Source organism: Mustela erminea, chromosome 7, assembly GCF_009829155.1.
Source record: "Mustela erminea isolate mMusErm1 chromosome 7, mMusErm1.Pri, whole genome shotgun sequence".
Taxonomy (NCBI): Eukaryota; Metazoa; Chordata; class Mammalia; order Carnivora; family Mustelidae; genus Mustela; species Mustela erminea.
The window spans coordinates 369,936-385,256 of record NC_045620.1 but is presented as its reverse complement, the minus strand read 5'-3'; the positions used below and the strand labels follow the sequence as shown (position 1 = coordinate 385,256).

The following is a 15,321-nucleotide window of genomic DNA, read 5'->3' as shown; positions in this document are numbered from 1 at the left end:
TGACCACCGGCACAGCCCAGGAGCAGAACCCTACACACAGCTCCCAATGGCCAGCGCCAGTGAGCAGCTCAAGTGACTTCTTCCCAGATGTGACATCCCAAGGGCGCCTCATCCACACCCTTCAGGACACAACCTTAAAAATAAAACAGGGATGCCCAGGAGACTCAGGCGCCCTGCTGTGGCGCCCCCCTAAAACCATCTCCTAGTCTGTCTGCCGTGTTCTCTCTGCGGCCTCCATTAGCTTCCGCGGGCTTCCAGAACTCAGGACCCAGACCGGGAGGCCCGGAGAACTGGACTCTCGCACAGCCCGGAGGCCAGAGGTGTGGACCAGCTCCCACCAGGGCTCTGCGGGAGGGCGTGTCCAGACCTGTCCCCACTTCTGCTGGTGGCCGGCAGTCCTTGGCCATCCTTGGACGCATCAGCATCACCACCCGGTCTCTGCCTCCAGATTCCCACCTCCTCCCCGTGAGCCCACGTCCCGTGTCCCCGTTTTCTAAGGACACGGGTCATACTGTACACCTTACTCCAGAACAACCTCATCGTAACCAATTACGTCCGAATTCGATCACAGCCCAAGGCCCTGGGGGCGGAGGACACACTTGCCCCGTCGCACTTCCGGTGCACTCCCGGAGAAAGACGAGGCTGTTTTTTCTTGAAAAAGCAAAGCAAAGCTGGAAGCTTCACAATTCCAGACCTCAAGTTCTACTACAGAGCCACAGTCACCAAAACAGTAACGACTGCCACAAAACAGACACACAGCTCAGTGAAACAGGACGGAGAGCCCAGAAATGAACCCACAATTATATGGTCAATTAATCTTCAACAAAGGAACAAGAAAGGCCGTCTCTCCAACCAGCGGCGCTGGGAAAACTGGACGGCCACATGCAGAAGAATGAAACCGGACCACTCTCTTACAGCAGACACATAAATAAACTCAAAACAGACTGGGGACCTGAATGTGACACCTAAACGCATCAAAACCCTGGAAGAGTGCATAGGCAGTAATGTCTCTGACATTGGTCGCAGTGACATTTTCTAGATAGGTCCCTTCAGGCAAGGGAGACAAAAGCAAAAATCAACTGCTGGGTTAGAACAGAAAGCTTCTGCACAGCCAAGGAAACAACCAGCAAACTAAGAGCCAACATAAGAATGGGAGAAGATATTTGCAGTGACTCATCCCACAGAAGGTTAGTATCTAAATTACCTAAAGAACTTACACAACGCAACACCCAAAACCCAAATAATCCAATTTAAAAGTGGGCAGAAGGGACGCCTGGGTGGCTCAGTTGGTTAAGCGGCTGCCTTCGCCTTAGGTCATGATCCCAGCGTCCTGGGATCGAGTCCCGCATCGGGCTCCTTGCTCGGCAGGGAGCCTGCTTCTCCCTCTGCCTCTGCCTGCCTCTCTGTCTGCCTGTGCTCACTCGCTCGCTCTCCCTCTATGCCTGACAAATAAATAAATAAAATCTTAAAAAAAAAAAAAGTGGGCAGAAGACACGAACAGGTACTTCTCCAAAGAAGACATACAAATGGCCCACAGACACGAGAAGACGCTCCACGTCACTCCTCATCGGGGAAAGCAGCTCACAAGCAGGATGAGGTGTGGCCTCCCACAGTCAGCAACACAAGAACCAACAGGTGTTGTCAAGGGCGCAGAGAGAAAGGAGCCTCGTGCGCTGTCGGCAGGAATGCAAACAGGTTCAGCGGTTCTGGAAGACGGCATGGAGGCTCCTCAGAAGATAAAACACAGAGCGACTGGATGACCCAGCCAGTCCACTACTGGGTATCTACCCACAGGACACAAAAACACTAATTTGGAAGGATACACGCACCCCTATGTTTACGGCAGCAACGTCCACATAGCCAAGACTCGGAAGCCACCCAAGTGTGCACAGACAGAGAACTGGTCAAGAAGGTGTGCCACACACACACACACACACGGAGGAATGTTATTCAGCCAGAAAAATAATGAAATCTTGCTGTTCGCAATGACAGGGACGGAGCTAGAGGGTATAACGTAAGCCAAAGCAGTCAAAGAAAGACAAACACACACGATTTCCCTCCTGTGGAATTGAAGAAACAAAACTGATGAACAAAGGGGAAAAGGAGACACACCAAGAAACAAGACTGTTCTTCTCTAAGATTGTATTTATTTATTTGACAGAGGGACAGAGAGACCACAAGTAGGCAGAGAGGCAGGCGGGGGGGGGGGGCGGGGAGCAGGGAGCAGACGCCCCACTGAGGAGAGTCCGATGCGGGGCTCGATCTCAGGACCCTGGGATCACGACCTGAGCCAAAGGCAGAGGCTTCACCCACGGAGCCCCCCAGGCGCCCCAAGAAACAGGATTCTTAGCTCTAGAGGACACACTGATGGTCAGCAGCACGGAGGGGGGAGGGGCAGGTGGGCCAGGGTCAACAGCACTTACGAAGATGAGCACTGGGTAAGGGACCGGCGTGCCGCGCGCCTGACACCGATACAGCACCGTAGGTCCGCTGCACGGGAATGCGACCTTTCAACGGTTAAAAGAAAAAGTCACTAAAATTCTCATCACAAAATACATTTTGTACCTGTGCACGGAGGGAGACGTGAACTAGAAGTAAAAGGAAACGTAGACAGCCGCGTCACACGCACACCTAACGGCACGGCGGGGACAAACAGAGCAGGCCTGCACCTGCCAAAGAGAAGAAACACCAAACGTGCTCCGTGAACACGTCATGCCGCAAAGGGCGACAAATGGGAGCACGGTTGAAATCACAAGAAGGACCGGCCCAGAACAGCCCGACTTCATGTTCCCGAGGCCCGGCGGCCGCTTCCTGGGAGTGAGTCCACGCACACGGCCCCCACCTGGAGTCAGCGCGCACCGGCTGGGGAAGCGGCTCCGCACCTCGCGCTGTGTGACCTCGGGGCAGCTGCTTAACCTCCCTGCACCTCAAATTCCTCATCGGCCAAGTGGAAGTAGTGATCACTCTTAGCTTCTGGCCATTACGAAGACTAAGCGAGTCGCAGGGCCCTCACGAGAGCGTCTGCGCAGACTGAGCGAGCGCCCCGGCGTCCTCACTCCGATGAGCGGAGGAGCCTCACCGCGGAGCTCGCGACCGTCGTGAAGCAGGCGAGTCGGGAAGCGCGGGCCGGGGGTATAACGCAGGGGGGTTCGGTTTTATCTGTAATACTTTCATCTCTAAAAAAGAACAGTAAAGGTCTGTAGCTTCTATTCCAACACGGTCTTTGCTACTTCGGGCTGTCGGGTTCGTGAACAGATGCTGTGAGCAGGTAACCTCCATGACTCACCTAAAAACCTTTTGTAGCTGCTGCTTTCACGGAAATGTTAACGTTCATAGACCCTGATTTTTAGTTTCCTTTATATTCTAGTGGAAATGAGATTAAGATATATAAAAATTAGGGGCACTTGGGCGGTGCAGTCGGTGAAGCGTCTGCCTTCGGCTCAGGTCATGATCTCGGGGTCCTGGGATCGAGCCCCACGTCGGGCTCTCCGCTCGGCAGGGAGTCTGCTTCTCCCTCTACCCCTCCCCCTGCTCGTGCCCTCTCTCTCTCTGTCAAATAAATAAAATCTTAAAAAATAAAAGGTCTCATTTCTTAAAAATAAATGAAATGAAATGAAGTGACATGAAATGCCCAGTGAGAAAAGTGGTCATTCGGTTTCCCACTCCCAGGCTCGGAAGACAGGCTAGACAGCGAAAGGCTCTCATCTCCCTCGGCCGGCCGGGTCCGGGGCGCCTCCCCACAAGCCTCCTCACTCCTTCCTGCTGGAGGCACCTGCACTGGCAGAGCTGGTGCCCCAGGGACCCCAGCACCTGTTCCCTCGTCCCGGCCGGCCAAGCGCTGGGACGCAGCTCAGAGCCCAGGCCGCTGCCCCAGCATCAGAGGCCGGGAGTTAGCACGCTGCTTCTGCACGCTGCCTGCGGGCTCGGCAGCCACCCCTGTCCCCGATGAGGCCTGGCCACCAAGAAGGAGAAACAGGAAGCAGGTCCGGAACGGGCTGTGGGGAAGGGTCACGTGCTCGGATGCACCAGCGGCTCTCGACCTTGAGCCCCAGAGCCCCCGGAGGGGAGTCACAAACCAAGGGGTGGTCCCCACCCCACACTGTCTGAGTCGGGACAGAAGGGTGTGGCAAGGACAGGGGTCCCACCCAGGAGTGACTTCATTCCTCCGGCCCAACCTTGCAGACACAGAGGAACCACACGTCGAGGGAGGGTCCGAGAGGGGCTTCAAGTTGAGGAAAACCACCATGGAAACTACAGGCGCCAGTTTAATGCCTGGAGGCCTCGGGAAGTGGCACCTGGTTCCTGGCCATGTGATGGGAGCACCAACGGCCTCGGGACCCTGCGTTCCAATCAGCGAGCGGTACGCACCATCCCCAGGTTTCCCGTACGAATACTAAGTCTCTACTCGCCACCGAAACAGACCCCGCAAGAATCGGGACGAACCACGGAAAGGAAATAAAACACCATTTTATACAAGGAACAACTACCTCATAGGATCTGCATTTCTTTTTTAAGAGTTTATTTATTTATTTATTTATTTGACAGAGACAGACACAGCGAGAGAGGGAGCACAAGCGGGGGGAGTGGGGAGGGAGAAGCAGATTCCCCCAGAGCAGGAGCCCGATGCGGGGGCTCAGTCCCAGGACCCTGGGATCATGACCTGAGCTGAAAGTAGATGCTTAAGCCACCCAGATGCCCCAGGATTTGCATTTCTAAAATAATTTCACCTTCTGTGGAAAACTGTAAAATAAGTTATTATTCGATCTGCGCAGCTTAAGAACCAGCTATGCACTTTACACAGCGTTCATAGTAGAAAAACCGTACAATTTCCATTAGGGAAAAAGTTACTTGTACATTAAAAAGAGGGAGTCTAAAACAGGAGTCTCCTATGAAAATAGTAAGGGTACACAGAGTTGGTCTGGGGCACCTGGGTGGCTCATTCAGTTAAGTGTCTGCCTTCGGCTCAGGTCATGATCCTGGGGTCCTGGGACGGAGCCCCCCATCGGGCTCCCTGCTCAGTGGGGAGCCTGCTTCTCCCTCTGCCTCTGCTCATGCTCTCTCTCAAATAAATGAAGAAAATATATATTTTTTTAAAAAGGGTACATTTTTTAAAAATGTAGCTTGAGGAGAACCACGGAATTCACGTTACAAAGCTGATAACTCTCCCATCAGTAAGGGCTCCTGGGAGTCCCGCGCACCGGAGCTCAGGTGTCCTGCTGAGTAACGGCTGGCCGGCCAGGTAAGATGCAGCCTTGAGATGAAAGCCTGCTCACGGCGGTTCCTCTCTGAGGGCAAGGAGAGCGCGCCTGCCCTTGGGACATAGAGCAGGTCATGGAGACCAGCCTGGCCGCGGACACACACCTGTGGACAGGTGACCCGTCATCCCTGCGTTACCTGCGCTGCTCCGTGGAGCACTGGCCACGCTCACGAATTCCAGGGCCCGTGAGCAGTGCCCTCCTGAGTATGGGGCCCTTCAAAGAGGAGCTGTGGTCCAGATGCCAAGCATTGTGAGGTCAGGGTCTGAAGGCGGGTGAGGTGCTCTATCAGCAGCCCGGCAGCTGAGGACTCCACAAAGCTGCACCCTTCCCCTCCTGGTTTTCCAAACTCGCGTTATTTCTCCTCTAGGTTCCCCACTTAGAGCTTGCTGATCGAGAGATGCTGTTGAGAGATGCTGCTTCAGACAGAATCACTCATAAACAGAACCACTTTGGTACCAAACTAGCTTGGATCCACATTCCAGACCAGACTTCAGAGATCGTGTCACCTGAGCAGCGCTGGGGACTGATGCGGACTTGGGACCCCTTAGCATGGACAACTGGGGACACGGTGGACAGTGCTAGTCACCAAGACTCCCAACGAAGGAGGCAATATGTGTGTGACACTCAGGTGGCATTTCCAACCCCGCAGCCTCCAGAGAAGATGGGGCGGCGACCCCGACCTGCCAAGACACCCAAAGCTCAAAGACACGGAGCTCCTGGCCACCAAGGAGCCAGCTTCAGAACCAAGCCCGTCCCACTGTCCCGTGCAGGCTCCAGAGACGACTCGGCGGCGACCCAAGGGAAAGGATGCGGATGCCACGGTGCCAGCACAGAGAACGGCACGCTCCGTCCCAAGCGCCGGAACTGGCTTCTGCCAGCCTCCTCCCCACTGGCTCTGACTCGGGCGTCCAGGATGCTGAGGGCCGGGCAGCTCCCTAAGGGACTGGTACAGGGCGCCCCAATCTCCGGCCGTCTGGGGAGTTACAGGATCTAACATCCCAAAACCTTCTCCTCCCGGGACCTGAAGGTGAGGGAGTCTCAAGCAGAAAGCCCTGTTCACCGGTTGTCAGCAGAGTCTGTCCTGTTGGAGACGTACGTTTCGTACCTGTTCCGCCTGTCACCTGACGGCTGGTGCTGCACGGGGAGAATCCAAAGGCCTCAGAAGGCACCAGAACCACGCAGTCTGCTGTGAACGCGTGTCGCTCGACGCATTGCGTGTCCTGAGCTCAGGGACCGGGCTGGGGTCCCCTGCTCCTCTCATCCGCAAGGAGCGTCACTGGGAAGACGACTGGTTCCCACAACAGCAGGCGTAACGTAGACCTGGGGTCCTTGTTACTAGCAAACAAGCATCAGGTCAGCCCCACCAGCCGGCAGGACCCCCCAGGGCTGGTCACTGAGTCCCACTCCAGAAAAGCCCATGTCTAATTTGGAACGACTCGTAAGGCATGCGTGTCCTTCTCAAACACACACACAAACCGAGATGTTCCCTCACCTTCTTACCTCTAACCTGGAACTTGCGTGTGTCCATGTGTCGGTTTAGCTCAATTTAAGCTTATTTAAGTTTCTCTGTTAAATGTCATCTAACAGACAAATACTGTTTAAAAGTGGAACCAAGACACCTCCAGTGCTAGAACCAAGCCACATGATCTTCCTGCCCCACAGAAACCCCACGGGGGACAGACGGTGGCCCCACAGACGTCTGGGCCAGCCTCACTACACCAAAACCGCCCTTGGAGTTATTTTGGTGGGATTTTTTAAATGCATCACATTTTGAAGTCACATCACAGGAAAGATACCTGAGCCGGCAGACAGTGGAAAGGTGGTCAACGTCCTCAGGCCTCAGGGAGATGCAGGCGACAGTGGCCACACAGGCGCCAGGACGAGAAGCCCGGGAGCACGGCCCCCGTGAGGGCTTGCGTGCAGACACGGCCCGGGTAACCCCCAAACCCAGCAACGGCACTCGTATGCGCCCGCAGGGACATGGGGAAGTGGGGCGCGTTCCGACCCACGGACACGCTCGGCAGGAAGGCATCCACGTGTCCCCAGCCCCGTGCCTAGTGTCACTCTCAGACACGCGTGAATCTCCGGGGGCTTGTGGGGAGTGACAGACGCCACGCACGGCTAGCATGTGGAGCGCACCGCCTTCTACGGAGGCCTGGAGCGCACCAGCTAACCCGGGGCTGGGGCCGTGGCCGGCGTCCTCCGCGACGGTGTCCCCACTGTGTGCAGACCCCCTCAGAGGCACTTTAAATGCCGCAGTCGGTGTATGTAAACTGCGCTTCGGTAAAGGCGACTGGACCTCTGTCCTTGCTCAACTGCAAACCTGGGCCCGTTTGTTGCCATCTGTTGTACGGCGGCTTTTGTCCCCTAAAATTCATTTGTCGGGCTCCTAACCCCCTTCTCAGCACACGGCCTTCCTCGCGGCGGGGCGGTTGCAGGTACAGTTGGTTCAGCCGCAGTCTCTAGGAGGACCCTGGTCCGACGGGACTGGTGGTGTCCGTACACAACGGAGACGCAGGGACAGATGCCCCCAAGGACGTGGGCCGCCAGGCCAGGGAGAGAAGAGGTCTCCGCGCGGAGACGTGGGTCCGCGGTCTGTGTTAGGCAGCTACGCGCACACACACACTGTGCACGTCTGCCAAGGATGGCCACCGAGGGCCACACGGCACTCGGACAAGAGGAGAAGCAATCTCGTCCCAGGGGAAGAGGCTCTCTGTCCCGCCCTGCCCGTCCGCGGGCAGAGCTCAGCTGCCCTGAAATTCGGCTCCAAGCTCCGCACGTGGATGTTATTTCCACAGTCTGGGCTGTTCCGATGGTCCCTGTGCTCTGAAATGCCAAGGGTAGGGCACCCACAAGGAGAAATGTCTTTACAGATCGGACTCCCCGCACGTCAGGTCGTGGCCGGTGACGGGGGACATGCTCTCCCCTTACTTTCTCTGCTGAACACAAAGCGGTGAGCGGGGCTGGAGGCCTCCACATCCTCCACACTGGCCCTGGCTTGAGCTAAAAATGCAAACCTGGCCGCTCTCCCGCCACGGGGCAGGCCCACCCCACTTCCGGCCCCTCCTCTGTGCCTCTTTCGGTTCCTCGTCCTCGGGGAGCCGGGAGTGCCCCCACCCCCCACGGGCCGCCCTACCTGCCTCAAGTCACTTCCTCTCTCGGGGGCACCCCCCACCCTGGCCTGTGCCCAGGTGCCCCCCTGTCCAAACCCCCTGGCCTCTACTGCAGACCCTCCGAGTGCATGTCTAAGCAGGGCAGAGATTCCAGGCTGAAATCAACCCGTGCACCTGCCTGCCATGGCCCGGAACCCACCCAAGGCTGAGGATCCCACACAGGGTGCCCCCCCAGAAGCCCAAAGTCACCGCAGGGATGATTCTAGAACAGCATGAAGCTGCTGTGGAGGGGCTGGGCAGGGGCAGCTCCCCAGAGTGGGGTACAAACCACTCACAGGGGCGACTTAGGGAGAAGCATATATTTAGAGGGCAGCACGGGTCTCTGAAGAGGCCCCCCACAAGCCACCATCCCAGAGTTCAGGGCCTAGAGCAGCCCCTCCCTCACAGACCTTGGCCTGGGACTGAGCCTCAAGGAGCCGCCAATGTCCATCCCTGTAGGTGGACAAGTCTGTGCCCAGCTACTCAGTCGCAGGAGCTGACCTAAGACAAGTGTGGCACAAAGGGCCACCCGAGCATCCCCGACACACCCTGACCCCACCAGGTACAAGACCACTGAGCCACCGCCTGGCGGTTCCAGCCCGGCTCCTGGGGGACTCAGGCCTATCTGATGTCACATGGACAAGAACCTAGTCGGCCACAGAACCGCTGAGAGGCATCGAGCCTATGTTTCAGGACAGTTCCAAGTGCACGCGAGACCTCAAAACAGAGGCCTTAGGAAGTCCCCATGAGAGCGCTGGCCGGGCCAGCGAGAGGCCCAGAACAAGCCGAGAGCCAAGTGCCACAGTGGTCAGGGATTCTGCCAGGCCTCAAGGTGGTGGGGGCACCAGCCACCAAGACGGGGACCCAGAGACCAGCACTTCAAGGGGAGAGGCCCTCATTCAAGTCCTGGCACACAGGACCGTGCTCCAGGGGTAGGGAAGGTCAGAAAAGGGCTGCACAGGGTCGCAGTTCTGGAGAGAGGCCCCAGATACAGGCCAGTCCTGTGTGCCCGCCTGAGGACGGCCGCTCTGACTTCCAGTTTCTCGGCTTCCGCTGCTGGGAAGCTGGTCTGGGGGATGTGTCTTGTGGGCTGGGAAAAGAAAGGGGAAGAGGTCAGGGCTTTATGCTCATTCTCCCAGACACATCCCGCCAGACCTAGTCTCGTTCTGGATGCTTCTTCTTTAAACCATGCTTGGTCTTAAGGGGCAGTTAGGATCCTTTTAGCTCGTTCTGGTTAGGCGTGAGGCATCGGGCAGTATAAACGTGCTAATTTAACAGGTCTGACTGATAAAGGCCAATTCTGCACAGAACGGAAGAGGGATAGTAAGCCCTCCAGCCGCCAGACACCGACTCCTCCTCCCAGAAGCTTCCCGGAGCTCCCAGAACAGTCCCCGAGCCTCTGCTGCTGAGTCCGGGAGCTTCTGGGCACGGGACCCACACTTCACGCTCCGCAGGCTCGCTCCAACACACATTTAGGCCAACACAACCACCCTTGTCACATGAGACCTGCAGGACTGAGTTACACGTTGAATTCAGGGAATTTTTTTTTAGGATTTATTTATTTATTTGAGAGACAGAGTGAGAGAGAGAGAGAGAGCACGAGTCGGGGGAGTGGCAGAGGGAACGGGAGGAGCAGGTCCCCCGCTGGGCAGGGAGCCTGACGCCGGGACGCCAGGATCATGACCTGGGCCGAAGGCAGAACTTTCACCGACTGAGCCCCAGGCACCCCCCCAGAAACGTCGTTTAAACATCCGACACTAAGTGCTGGGAGAAGAAGGAGCTCGTGGGCTGGTGGCCTTACGGGTGGACGGTCAGGCTGCTGCCAACCAGCCACACTCCCTGGGACATGCCAGCTCCGTGTCATCGGTGCCCGGGAGACATGGCTCCAGATGTGACAGCGCACACGCTCTGGGGTCGGCTCTGACGTTCCCACCAGCTGGCAGCAAAGCCAGGGACGATGCAGCCACTCACTGTGGTGGACCATGTTGAAGGCCCAACCCCCAACACCTATGAACGGGACCTTATTTGAGAAAATAGGGTCTTTGAAGACTTAACCAAGGTTTAAGATGAGGTCATGACCCAATGGCACTGGTGTCCTTATAGAAAGGAGAAATCTGAACAGAAACACACAGAGAGATGCCCCTGTGAAGACAGAGGCAGAGACAGAGCCATGGTGCCACAGCGCAGGGCCTGGAGCCACGAGAGCCGGAGGGCAGGACGGACCCTCCCCGGGAACCCCAGGGCCCTGACTTCAACTCCCAACCCAGAGTGGCCAGAGAACACTTCTCTGTTGTTTTAAGCCCCAGTTGGTGATACATTGTCACAAAAGCCCCAGGAAAAGCCACACTTAATTTTTTTTTTCTTTTTTTTTTTTTTAGAAGATTTTATTTATTTATTTGACAGACAGAGATCACAAGTAGGCAGAGAGGCAGGCAGAGAGAGAGGAGGAAGCAGGCTCCCCACTGAGCAGCGAGCCCGATGCGGGGCTCGATTCCAGGACCCTGGGATGACGACCCGAGCCGAAGGCAGAGGCCCAACCACTGAGCCACCCAGGCGCCCCAATTTTTTTTTTTTCTTAAAAAGAAGGCTGATCGGCTTCCCAAGCCAGGAAAACTATGTCTGTGAATTTTAAACCTGAGATGTGCTGTGACTTGAAATGTTAACTCTACACACTTGTGCTCCCTGCCACCAAGACAAAAATAGACCCCACACAGGGAAGGAGCTAGAAGCAATGCAGGCTCTCCGGCAGCAGGTGAAGCCCTTCCCCCGGCTCGTTCAACTTTTTGTTTTGAAACACTTTGCAACTATTGGAAAAGTTGTAGGAATAATTCAGAGAACTCCCACCTACCCCTGAACCAGACTGACCAGTTGGAAACATTTTGCAACATCTGCTCACATCTAGTAACACGCTAGACCTTTATTTAGATGCTCCTTCCTGGGAAGTTGTACACTTGACAAGGAGAGCAGCTGTGGGGGCACAGGGGTCCCACTCCTGAGCCCCTGGGCCTGGATCGCCCCAAGCGCACGTCTGAGGCAGGCAGCAGGCAGCACGAGCCCCCTCGGCATCCGGGACGCCAGCGCAGGGCGGCCCCGGTACCCAGCAGAACCTCGGCGGGCCGATCGGACAGGCTTCCAAGCACGGCTCTCAGTGCTGCAGAGATGGCACAGGCCCTTCCCAGGCAAGCACTCCTCACACACCGAACGAGCGATGGACGGACAGACGGACAGCTGCCGAGTGAGCCAACGTTCCCGGCCGGAGCAGAGGCCAGCGGCAGGCAAGCCCAACCCCCACCGCATGGCCCCCAGTGATGGATCAGTCAGTTCCCAGAACTCACAAAGACATCAACACGGCGGGTCCCAGAACTGGCCAGGTCCCAGCAGAGAACAGATCACTGGTTCCCGGCATCCCCGCAGCGGCCAGGGGAGCCCCCGACTGAGAGCAGCACCAGCTGGGGCACAGGCCAGGCCGCAGGGGGCCCAGGCAGGGGCGCATGATGAAGGCCAGAGGCCGAGCTGGGGCCGACCTGGCCAGCAGGCCCCCGGGAGGGGGGCTGTCTTGCAGAAGGAGTCCTGGGGGAGGGGCTGGTTCTTGCCCCCAGGGAACCTGTGGGCTTGGAGTGGGGGTGGGGAAAGCTTAAGGCACCCTGGGACGTGAGGGAGACAGGGCCTCTCCCAGGGAAAGCCCCTCTTTCCCTGGGACCAGCCCCAAAGCCCTTGAAGAAGTGAAATTCCCGATTCACAAGGAAAGACCTGGGTTTCGAGGGGGACTACTCAGTACTGTGGGGGACAGGACGGGCACATGAGGGGCTCTGCAGGTCTGTCCTGCGGGCAGTGTCCACAGCTGAAGGAAGTGGGCACCGAGAGTGCTGGCCTCTGGGCAGCCTGCGGGAGGGGTCCTGCTCTGGGAACGGCACCGGCACAGCGTCGGGGGTCCAGGACACACTCGCTGGGGTGGTGGGCAGCCCTGTGTGGCAAAGCCCTCAGGAACAAGGGTCTGTACCACAGCCCAGGTGTCATCTACCTTCAACACCAAATCCGCGCACGCTCCTGTTCCCAGTCCCCATGGGGAGGACACCAGAGGCTGGTCTGGGCAGGGCGCTGGGTGAGCCCCCCAGCCCGTGTCAGTTAATCCTGGAACCTGACAGTAAACCTTCAAAGGTATCTAGGCAATACCTAGAGCAAGCGGAGGGAAACGTACCATTCTGAGAGACGATGTCCAAGAAAACGTCTGTGTGCACGAGGCTGAAAAAGTAACACGAAGTCGTGCAACCCAGTGAAGGTGGTCACAGGCCACCACAGAGCCGGGAGCCACGGTCCTTCTGGAGCATGGCCCACAGAGCGTGGCGCAACAAGACGTGGGTGTCGCTGACCAGTAATTCCACGTTTGGGAAACACTACCCCAAGGAAATGACCCCAAATGCTAATTTGCTCAAAGATGCTGCCAGCACTTCTATTTATAATGGCAAGAAGTAAGAAATCACCCAAAGGCCTGACAACCAGAAAACAACCAAGCAGAATTCGACATATTAAAAGCGAACGAGACCCGATTTAGGTGAACAAGAAACGTTGTTTACATTGAAACTCAGAGGTTTGTAACAAGTAAATGGAAGGGAATGACAGCTGAGAACACGGACCCTGAGATGCGTGGGCACGGCCTGTCTCCTCGCAGGGCCAGGTGTCACTCGTAACACTCAAACACAACAGCCGAGCCCACCCGGCCCCTGCAGGGAGCAGGCTAGCGCGTGTGAAATTAGTCCAGGAGGAGGAGCGCAGCCTCCGTAGAGAGAAGTCGGCACGAAGCCCTGTTCACTCCTGTCTGTGGCTGGAGGCACCGCAGGGGAGCCTGTGCTGGACTCGTACAAATGTTCCGTTCGGGACCAAGGACAGTCTGCCTCCTTGCGTCCCAAAACCCTGCAAAGCCCGTGGTTCATCTACAACATTGGAACCGTGGGGCGCAGGGTCCCCCACAAGGACACAGACGGCTTCGTCCTGCCCGCACCTGACCACGTGGCACAGAGGGCCTGCCAAAGCCCCGGGACCTCCGCTCTGACTTCCAAGGAGCAAAAGGAAATCCCTCAGCAGGGCCCTGGGCACAAGCAGTCTGACTGCCAGTTTCGTGACTGGTATTTCCCTCTGCGCTTGGACAAAGGGGCTGGCACGTGGGACACCTCTCAGGTCCCCTTAAACCCATTGCCATCGTCCAACTGGCGATGCAGGAAAGAGGGTGGCGGGTAAGTGACCTTGAGCAGGATGACACGAGTGAGGTCCCACACACCGGCCTGTGAGCATGAGGGGCCCGGTCAGGCCTGCCGAGTGCTGAGCTTAGGCCAACCCGCCGGATCCGCACATGCTGGGGTTGGAGGAGGGAGACCACAGGGGCGCGGCTGGTCCTTCTGCTGAGGACTCAGCAAGCTGTGTGTGAACAGTGCTGGTGAACAAACCCACATTCCTCCCCAGCTCTGCTGAATGCCAGCGTTCCCTCCATGATACGGGACTTCTAGAAGCAAACCCGGGCCGTCCGGCCGTGCACCGACTCCATCCGCTGCCGAGGCTCCGGGGCGGTCCGCCCTCACACTCCTCAGTCCCAGTGCCGGCTGTGGGTAAAACTGACCCATCTGGGAAGACAACTAAGTAAGAGTAGCTCACGACTCCGAAGAAAACGACAAGCCTCCATCAAAATACTCAAAAGGAAAGACCTGCAGCCCTCCAAACGCAGACAGGCTCCAGCACTGACCCCCCGCCGCAGGGACCCCCTGCGACAAACTCTCTCACTAACAGGAAAGTTCCGAACTCAAGCAAAACTACACACCCATGTTTCCCACATACCAAGAGAGGCAGAGGTAAATTTAATTTGTGTTCAGTGAAAACTAAAGGAAAATCAACATGAAGAGAAGTGAGGCCTCCAGGAGATTAAACGAATCTAGAGATGCTCTTGCAGGTTATTAACCGACGACAAATCTCAAATTTTTTTTAAAGATTTTTATTTATTTGTTTGACAGAGATCACAAGTAGGCAGACAGGAGGAGGGGGGCAGACCCCCTGCTGAGCAGGGAGCCCGAAGCGCTCAGTCCCAGGACCCTGCGATCACCACCTGAGCCGAAGGCAGAGGCTCAACCGACTGAACCACCCAGACACCTCCAAATCTCAAATTTTAAAAGAAAACTTATACAGGTGGTAATTATTTTGCAAACTCCAAGTACATCTCTGAACCCAGAGCAGACCAGAGGCACCTGGGGGGCTCAGGTCATGATCTCAGTGCCGTGGGATCGAGCCCGCACACTCCTGCATTGTGAGGCCTAAGCCGAGATCAGGAGTCGGACACCCAGCCCACAGAGCCACCGGGGCACCCCACAAACTGAACATCCCTATGGCCACGTGGGGCTGCACCACCTGTGCCCCCCGCACCCCTTCCCCCCACGCCTAGTCTCAGGGACCATCACAGGGGGACAGGAAGGGGCTCCTCCAGGTCGCAGGATCCCACCAGCAAGGCCAGCACACAAGGTCTCTCCGCAAACACATGGTACCAAACAGAATAAGTGACGTTTCTGGGGCACCTGGGTGGCTCAGTGGGTTAAGCCGCTGCCTTCGGCTCAGGTCATGGTCTCAGGGTCCTGGGATCGAGCCCCTCGTCGGGCTCTCTGCTCAGCGGGGAGCCTGCTTCCCCCTCTCTCTCTGCCTGCCTCTCTGCCTACTTGGGATCTCTGTCTGTCAAATAAATAAAATCTTAAAAAAAAAAAAAAAAAGTGCCGTTTCTGAGCTGCCACCTCCAGTGGAACGTGTCCAGACTCCAGTCCAGCGTGAAGACATGGGGCCCCACGGGAGCATGGAACCCAGGCCAGGTGTGGCAGCCGAGATGAGCTGTGGGTGCGTGAGTGCGAGTCTCAGCCACACTTGGCGGAGCCCTGCAGGGG

At 56.9% G+C, this 15,321-nt stretch overlaps 1 protein-coding gene across 3 annotated transcripts in view; it reads right to left on the bottom strand.

Annotated features, from left to right (window-relative positions):
* ZBTB46 (zinc finger and BTB domain containing 46) overlaps window positions 1-15,321 on the bottom strand; it is a 62,809-nt gene that overhangs the window by 37,901 nt on the left and 9,587 nt on the right. The gene's annotated exons all lie outside the window — the stretch shown is intronic.